The sequence below is a fragment of the Anabrus simplex genome, chromosome 11 (genome assembly GCF_040414725.1).
Source record: "Anabrus simplex isolate iqAnaSimp1 chromosome 11, ASM4041472v1, whole genome shotgun sequence".
Lineage (NCBI taxonomy): Eukaryota > Metazoa > Arthropoda > Insecta > Orthoptera > Tettigoniidae > Anabrus > Anabrus simplex.
Genome location: NC_090275.1, coordinates 38,857,164 through 38,865,076, shown reverse-complemented (window position 1 = coordinate 38,865,076; position 7,913 = coordinate 38,857,164). Strand labels below are relative to the sequence as shown.

The 7,913-nt window shown below is 38.4% G+C and overlaps 1 long non-coding RNA gene across 1 annotated transcript; it reads right to left on the bottom strand.

Annotated features, from left to right (window-relative positions):
• Positions 1-556: 556 nt before the first annotated feature.
• On the bottom strand, positions 557-1,988 carry LOC137502702 (uncharacterized). Its single transcript, XR_011018835.1, has 3 exons — positions 1,752-1,988; positions 1,282-1,440; positions 557-989 (listed from the first exon to the last, which is right to left on the bottom strand). It is a non-coding gene; the product is annotated as an uncharacterized lncRNA (long non-coding RNA).
• Between the last annotated feature and the right edge of the window lie 5,925 nt (positions 1,989-7,913).

Sequence of the window (7,913 nt, the reverse complement as noted above, 5' to 3'; positions counted from 1 at the left end):
GTGTATTCTCCCAGGATGGCAGTATAGTAAGCAACATTGAATATAGATGCAGTAAACCCAATGCAATGAGCTTGCAGTTGTGATCAACAGTATTCTGTAAGAAGGCAGTCAGCTCCTGGACAAAACTACTCATGTCTTTACACTGGTCTGGTTTCAGACCACCTGTGTTGTACAAACCTAGTGCAATGAGTTTGCAGTTGTGATCAACAGTATACCGTAAGAAGGAAGTCAGCTCTTGGACAGAATTATCAATACGCTGGTCTGGTTACAGACAACCTGTGCTGTACAACTGCTTACTACATACACACAGAAAGGACCTACTACATGTATTTCAAAATACTCCTTTCCTTGTAAACCATACATGTTCTACCACATAAAATATACAAATTAAGATGTTGTAATAATGCTCATAATTAATAAAAATTGGAGTTAAGGTTCTTTCCCATCAGGTGCTAATACACACAACTCACTGAGGATTCCAATAAATATTGATAGATAAGTATAACAAAAACTGATTTAATTTAAATTTTCTGTACAGCAGAACCTGGGAGGAGAGGGAGGATGTTATCTCAAGAACATAAATTTTATTAGATTCTTTCTTGGTCTAACAATGTATACAACAGTTTCTGAATTTTAACTTTGAAAAACCTTCGACCTAGTACACTCATTCTTTCCATGTCATCATGAAGACACTAAAAATAACATTGATTATATTTTCTTTTCAGTTTTCAGCATCTTTTCTAAATATTCACTTAACACATCACTGTCACTTTCACATTTCTGTTCCTTTTATTTTTAACTGCTGGCGGAGCTGTTTGTAGAAGCAGAAGCCACTGGACTGGAAGTTGAAGTCCCTTCAGTAATTTCTGAACTGTAGGAGTTAAACCCCTCCAACACAAATTATTTCTGCTTCCTCCTCCTCTATTTCAGCTTGGTGAAAAGGCTCTCATACACCAGGTGTCACTTCCATACATGTGTTTGTTATAGAACTGAAAAAAATGAACAACATATTAATGCAATTCTTCTAAATTGGAGCTACATTTTAGTCTGGACACAAGCCTTCTGTTTAAGAAATTGTTACTTTCAATAATTATTTTAGTAAGATGATTGTTAGGTTAGATTATATTATATTATATTAATTTCAGTTATATCTGATAAATTAATGAACAGATGGGTGGAACTTATGGCCTACAGACTGAATCTTCCCCTCACTCTTTCACAACTACAACACTGGTCTGTAATGTAGGCCTACTTCTAAAAATAAATATTACAGAATTGTACCTTCTTCCAGCAATGAAGAGTTCCAGAAAGTTGAGGGCATTGAAGTAGACCCATTTTATGTTTTCTGTACAGCAGAACCTGGGAGGAGAGGGGGGATGTTATCTCTCCAAGTTCGATATCCAGCCTTCAGAATTTGCCATGTTTTGGCACAACTTTTTCCTGAAACAATGAATCAGAATATTGTGACAAAGAAAATATACATGTAGTAGGCCTACTTATGGCATAGGCCTACACTTATTTGTCATTAAAGCAAACAATGGTATTCATTCCATTAGGTACGAGATGGAGGTTAGGAAAGCACTGCTTATGTTTTCCAAACATTTCTTCAATTAAGTTACAAGAATGATAATTACTACTTCTCCTAGTGTAACTCTTTTTACCAATCTATTCCGTATAATATATTTTATCAATAAATAATCTAAGATAACACTATTCATAATATAATCGTAATAAATCTAATAATTACTTACCAGTTTTTGTCCCAATTCTCCACACTATAGAATACCATACAAAATTCACGGTCTCCCTATTACTATATCCAGGGAATCTAGGATTATACACCACTTTGTTTTCATACACTAAAGCAAATTAATGTTTCGATTTCATCAACAGATGACTATGTTGCGTCCGCCATTATCGAACGACTGCGACTGAAAAACGGACACGTTTGTTTTTACAAACCAGTCGATCTTCATCGCTCGTAGTTGATCGCTGACGATCGATGCTGTGTGACAGGTGCCACTGCCCTCTGTAGGTTTGTTTTCTTAGTCGGTCGATCGCAGTCGTTCGATCGAGCCTGTGTGACAGCCCCCTTAGATTGCTGAAATTGTACCACTCGGTTGCCTACCCTACTCCTTACACCCCAGTGCTACTGTACTGTAAATTTGTTCCCCTTCAGCGAACGTTGTCTACAGGCAATTTATTGACCGATTAGGTTTGGCTAAGGATCTTCCGTCTGTAATGAGAATTGTGTTTTTGAGGGCTTCTAAGCCAAGTCCATTACTGCTTTGGCAGTTCGTCAGGAACAGCTGGCTGCTGTCTTATCGCTCCCGTGTTTGTCGTCTTCATTCCTTGATTCGACCAGCACAAACAGCGCATTGTTGCTAGGAGACGGATATCCCACAGCCTCCTGCTTTGCCCGCGCGTTCTTCTTCTTTTTTTTTTGCTAGGGGCTTTACGTCGCACCGACACAGATAGGTCTTATGGCGACGATGGGATAGGAAAGGCCTAGGAGTTGGAAGGAAGCGGCCGTGGCCTTAATTAAGGTACAGCCCCAGCATTAACCTGGTGTGAAAATGGGAAACCACGGAAAACCATCTTCAGGGCTGCCGATAGTGGGATTCGAACCTACTATCTCCCGGATGCAAGCTCACAGCCGCGCGCCTCTACGCGCACGGCCAACTCGCCCGGTCGATCTTCTTTTTAAAATGGTGTTTCCTGGAACACTTGAGTTATAACTGAAATGATTTATCTCGTTCTCTTTGACACCTACGCCACCGTCTTGTTTATCGATTACTGCAAGAAATTGAGATGCAGATGTTGGATATGAAGCTATAAACTATTCTGATTTTGGTGACGATCGACTGGGTGGGGGAGGGGGGAAGGAGAAGGAAGGTATTTGAGGCGAAAACTTTTAAACATCCTGCTTTTTATAGCGGTAAAATTTACAGAATAAAAACACCATACAGACAGACAGACAGACAGACAGACAGTTGTTTCGGTTGTATTTGAAGGTGCTCATATACGTGTCGGTAGATTTACTGTCACGTAAAGAATCTCTTGTGGGACAAAATTCTGGCACTTCGGCGTCTCTGAAACCATAAAAGTAACAGTGGGATGAAAAATCAATAACAATAAATATTACGTGGTTCGCCAGTCATAATTTTCATAGCTGCCTATGTGGATTAGTGGTAGAGTTTCGTCCTTCGGATTCCTAGACCAGTTCTTGAAACCTGGCTGAGGAGGTAGTCAGAAATTTGAAGGGTGGAAGGAGCTTCACTGGACACTCTATTCTCATCATTTTCATAAAAATATTGCTACAAAATTTTACTTCGTAAATTAGGAAAATTTGCTATGATCGATGATGGACTAAAAGAATTGTAATTCAAAGTTATCTGTATAAATATTACAAGAGTATATACAAAGCTTCTTGAAAATTAAAGATGTTAATGTTTTATTGAACAACTTCTTCAGATTTTATGATGATGATAATTTCAACACCCCTCATCCCATTTCGTAAAATAGTGTCCCATTCGCTACCGAACCCGGTATTCCCTCAATAATTCCAATACCAATAAAAATATTGCAACGATATTTACGAAACTTCATCCAACAGCCTCTTTAAAACATGTTCTTGGCCTACCGCATTTTACTTCTTCCAGATTCCCATGCTAGTCTGGGCCAACGTTCTTCTTACACTAAAATAATGGCAATTTCGTATCCTTCAGATTATTATTATTATTATTATTATTATTATTATTATTATTATTATTATTATTATTATTATTATTATTATTATTATAACCCGGACGTTCAAGCAGTAATAGGTAAGATTGCAAACTTACGGAAGCAAGTAACAAATTAGTATTCTCTATACCAGACAACAGTTCTGTTAAGAGATTTACATAAACATTAGGGGCCTGGCCAATTAGAACTCCTAGAAGTTATGTGAATCTTGCTACATTACGGAGGAGCGGGCTAGACGACACTTCCTGCATTCTAACCTATTAGTGCCTAAACATCCAGACTCTAATTATTATCTCATGATTTTGACCAACCGGGATTTTCTTATTTCCTCAGAACGTCTCTTTCGTTTTTATCTTCTACTTCTCTTCGGATATTATCCGTTTGGGTTTATCACTAAGTCATTTAGCTTTGAATAGTTTCAAATTGACGACTCGAGTAGTGCCTGGTCCCTAGACCAGTTTAACTCATGATGTTAATTTAGTCTGTGTCCTTCGTAACTTCCTCCACCCACTTGTGGTTGTCTGTAGTCGTGCATTCTTACTAGATGGACGTCCATCACATTTCATCCTTCGCTTTCGCATTGTGTCCGTGATCATGCACGCATACTTGTACAGGTCCTTTTTTTTTTTCAATGTCCCGTCTGAAGTCTTTTGTGGTCCTAAAATTTTCTTTGGACATCTCGTTTCTTTCCTCTCCAGTTCTTTTTGCTCCCGTTTCTTAATCAGTATGGAAACGATCACCTACATGTTACGCCCCTTATAACAATCATCATAAGTATATTATTCAATATATGACACTCCGCGCCAAACACTCCCTCTGGTTTCACCATGATGCTGTGATACAATATTACCACTCTCTTGAACATTTTCGGTATAAGCCTACAGGTCAGTCCTAGATTTCTGGCTCTTTATTTATTTTCCTCTTTATGCAGACCGTTAGATTGAATCCATTCTCCCAGTTAGTTGGTTGGTTGGTTGGTCGGTCGGTCGAAGACCATGTTGTCTTGTTACATTTGACAGTGAACTTTGCTTTCTTCTGATCCCAGAATTCCCTCATTCTTTCTGAGTGGGCCTGCTTGCGTTCCTCTGTCCAATGGACACAGTGTCTTCTTTTTGGTTATACGTCTCGGTTTAACCCGTTCGTCACTATCGGTTTTCGGAAAAGATCTCTGTCAAAGGCGTCTTCCGGTTTGATCTGTAGCACATGAATATCTTCTTTGGTGTTTTTAGGTTTTGAATCAAACAAATGAAAGATCTGTTTGGTTAACCTGATTCAGTTCAGTCGTTTTTATTATTATTATTCAGTTCAGTCGTTTGAGGCGACCGTAAAATCATGCCCATATCTTGCGGCGGATTGTGTCCATATTTTTCTCTATTTTGTCATAGACTTCCTTGTTGGATATTTTTGGTGGAGCCCATTGTAGTTGGATCCCGTAATTTCCGTAATTATTCTGCGCTTCTTTTTCTCCATTTCTTCGAGGAGTCCTTTATTGGCATTTATGGATAGGGTTTCGTCTTCATACATAACTACTGGCTTCAAAACCATTTCATAGTGACGTATCTTAGTATTTTGGGAAAGCCATTTTTTGTTGTAGATCGTGCATGACGTTTGGTAGGCTATTTCATGTTTGCGTATTCGTTATTATTATTATTATTATTATTATTATTATTATTATTATTATTATTATTATTATTATTATTATTATTATTATTGACCGGTATGCCTTTCAGCGTTCAAATCTGCAAGCCTCTGTGAATTTACCAAACGTCGCCACAATCCTATATTTGCAACTAGTACTGTGGCCTCATTTAGTTCTATATCTCTTATATTTACATCGTTAGAATCTTAGTCTAACCATCGTAGTCTTGGTCTCCCTTTACTTTTCTTACCCTCCATAGCAAAGTCCATATTTCTCCTACGTAACCTATTCTCCTCCATTCGCCTCACATAACTCCACTACCGAAGCCGATTTATGCGTACCGATTCATTTATGGAGTTCATTCCTAACTTAGCCTTTATCTCCTCATTCCGAGTACCCTCCTGCCATTGATCCCTCCTGTTTGTACCAGCAATCATTCTCGCTACTTTCATGTCTGTTATTTCTGACTTATGAATAAGATATCCTGGGTCCACCCAGCTTTCGCTCCCGTAAAGCAAGATTTATTATTATTATTATTATTATTATTATTATTATTATTATTATTATTATGTCTTTTAAAATTACGTATGTTACGTCATACTGTTTGTTTTTTGCTCTCACATTACTTCAGCTGATTTTTCCACATTCATCAGCACTAACCGTACATAATCATCAACACGGTAGCAGCAAACCAAAACCCTACACTTGACGCACATCATTGTGTAATCTGTTGAGCCTAGGATCAAACCAGTGACGCAGAGGTCGATTGTTAAAGCCGCAGGACGCATCGCAGAATAAGGGACGACATCATGCTGTGATTTGCAAGCTCACGCAATCAGAATTACTGGCATTGCTGTGCCCAGTTCCGTCAACCAGGAATTCAGGAAGCCAATTTCAATACCATACAATATTGACGTAATGTCCTTGTGGCTATTTGCTGTGGACGGGAATACCTTGAGTGCTCTGATAATCTGTAACTTGTATGCATTTGTAGGAAGGACATTTAGTAGTTGTTACTTCGAATCAGCTGCGTGGGGTGTCGTGGTCACCAGTCCCTTGCGTTTACTGTGTTCCAATCAGTATAATAATAATAATAATAATAATAATAATAATAATAATAATAATAATAATAATAATAATAATAATAATAATAATAATTCGAAAACATCACCAGCACAATGAAAAAGAGGAGATTGACGTTCTACGGACTTATTAAAAGGATGGGATCAGAGTGACTCGCCAACAGGATTCTCACCTTCCAGGAGAACAGGAAGACACAAGTCCCATGGGTAAAAGAAGTCCACCGAGATTTAGAAAAATGTGGGATCACGGCAGAAGATATAACAAACAGATAAATCTTCAGGCAAAGAGTTGCGGAGTTGCGGAGGTGGAGGACCTAGCTGATGAGAAAACGAGGAAGAATAGAGTATTTTCGGCAGAAGAACGAGCACGAGCAAGCCAACGGATGAAGGAATACTGGCGAAAGAGGAATTAGAAAGAACTTGAGAAACCAATGAAATGTCGTATGGCTTTTAGTGCCGGGATATCCCAGGACGGGTTCGGCTCGCCAGGTGCAGGTCTTTCTATTTGACTCCTGTAGGCGACCTGCGCTTCGTGATGAGGATGATATGATGATGAAGACAACACATACACCCAGCCCCCGTGCCACTGGAATTAACCAATTAAGGTTAAAATCCCCGACCCCGCCGGGAATCGAACCCGGTACCCTCTGAACCGAAGGCCAGTACGCTGGCCGTTCAGCCAACGAGTAATGGAAGTTGCGTAATCGCAGTCCAACGAAAATAATAATAATAATAATAATAATAATAATAATAATAATAATAATAACTAAACCATTAGAATAATACAGATGTAAGGTAAGCTGATAACACTGAGAAGACAGAATAGAGGTGTTGAAATAAACTGTCTAGCATTTGCTTCATCCTTTATTGTTCCTTCTTCTTCCTCCAATTCTCCTTCATCTGCTCACTATGTCTCCTTTTCCCCTCCTCAAACCATTTTGAGCCTGTTTTCTTTCCCTCCCGACCTTGAAATCCCTCCATTTTTAACACTTTCTTTCCAAATCTTTCTTGGCTTTATGAATCCAGGTTGTACTGTTTTCTAACAGCGAGACTACAACGTATAGAACGCTTTTTTTTTTTTTTTTTTTTTTTTTTCGTGTTCGCAGAGATTGATAATTTGTTTACATGGAATAAATAAGGGGTTACGTGATTGATGTTGAATCACGAAATATCACTGTAATATTTGTCACAAATGGAAGATAATAATTGATTTACTCAAATAAAGTCTCAAATCGTAGGTTGGTTAAGAAATAATACGAAATACTTTATTTTAGAGAATGCAAACTTTACTGCCTTACAACTACTATTTCTGCGACATCGCAGCGCTTCCGTAAGTGTTTTGTTTGTCTCACACTGTCGTGTGTGATGTCTTTGCTCACTGAAGATCTTTGGTGTAGTTTCATTGATTTTTTTCATTCGCTGTAATTTGAAGGGCTGTCATTTCA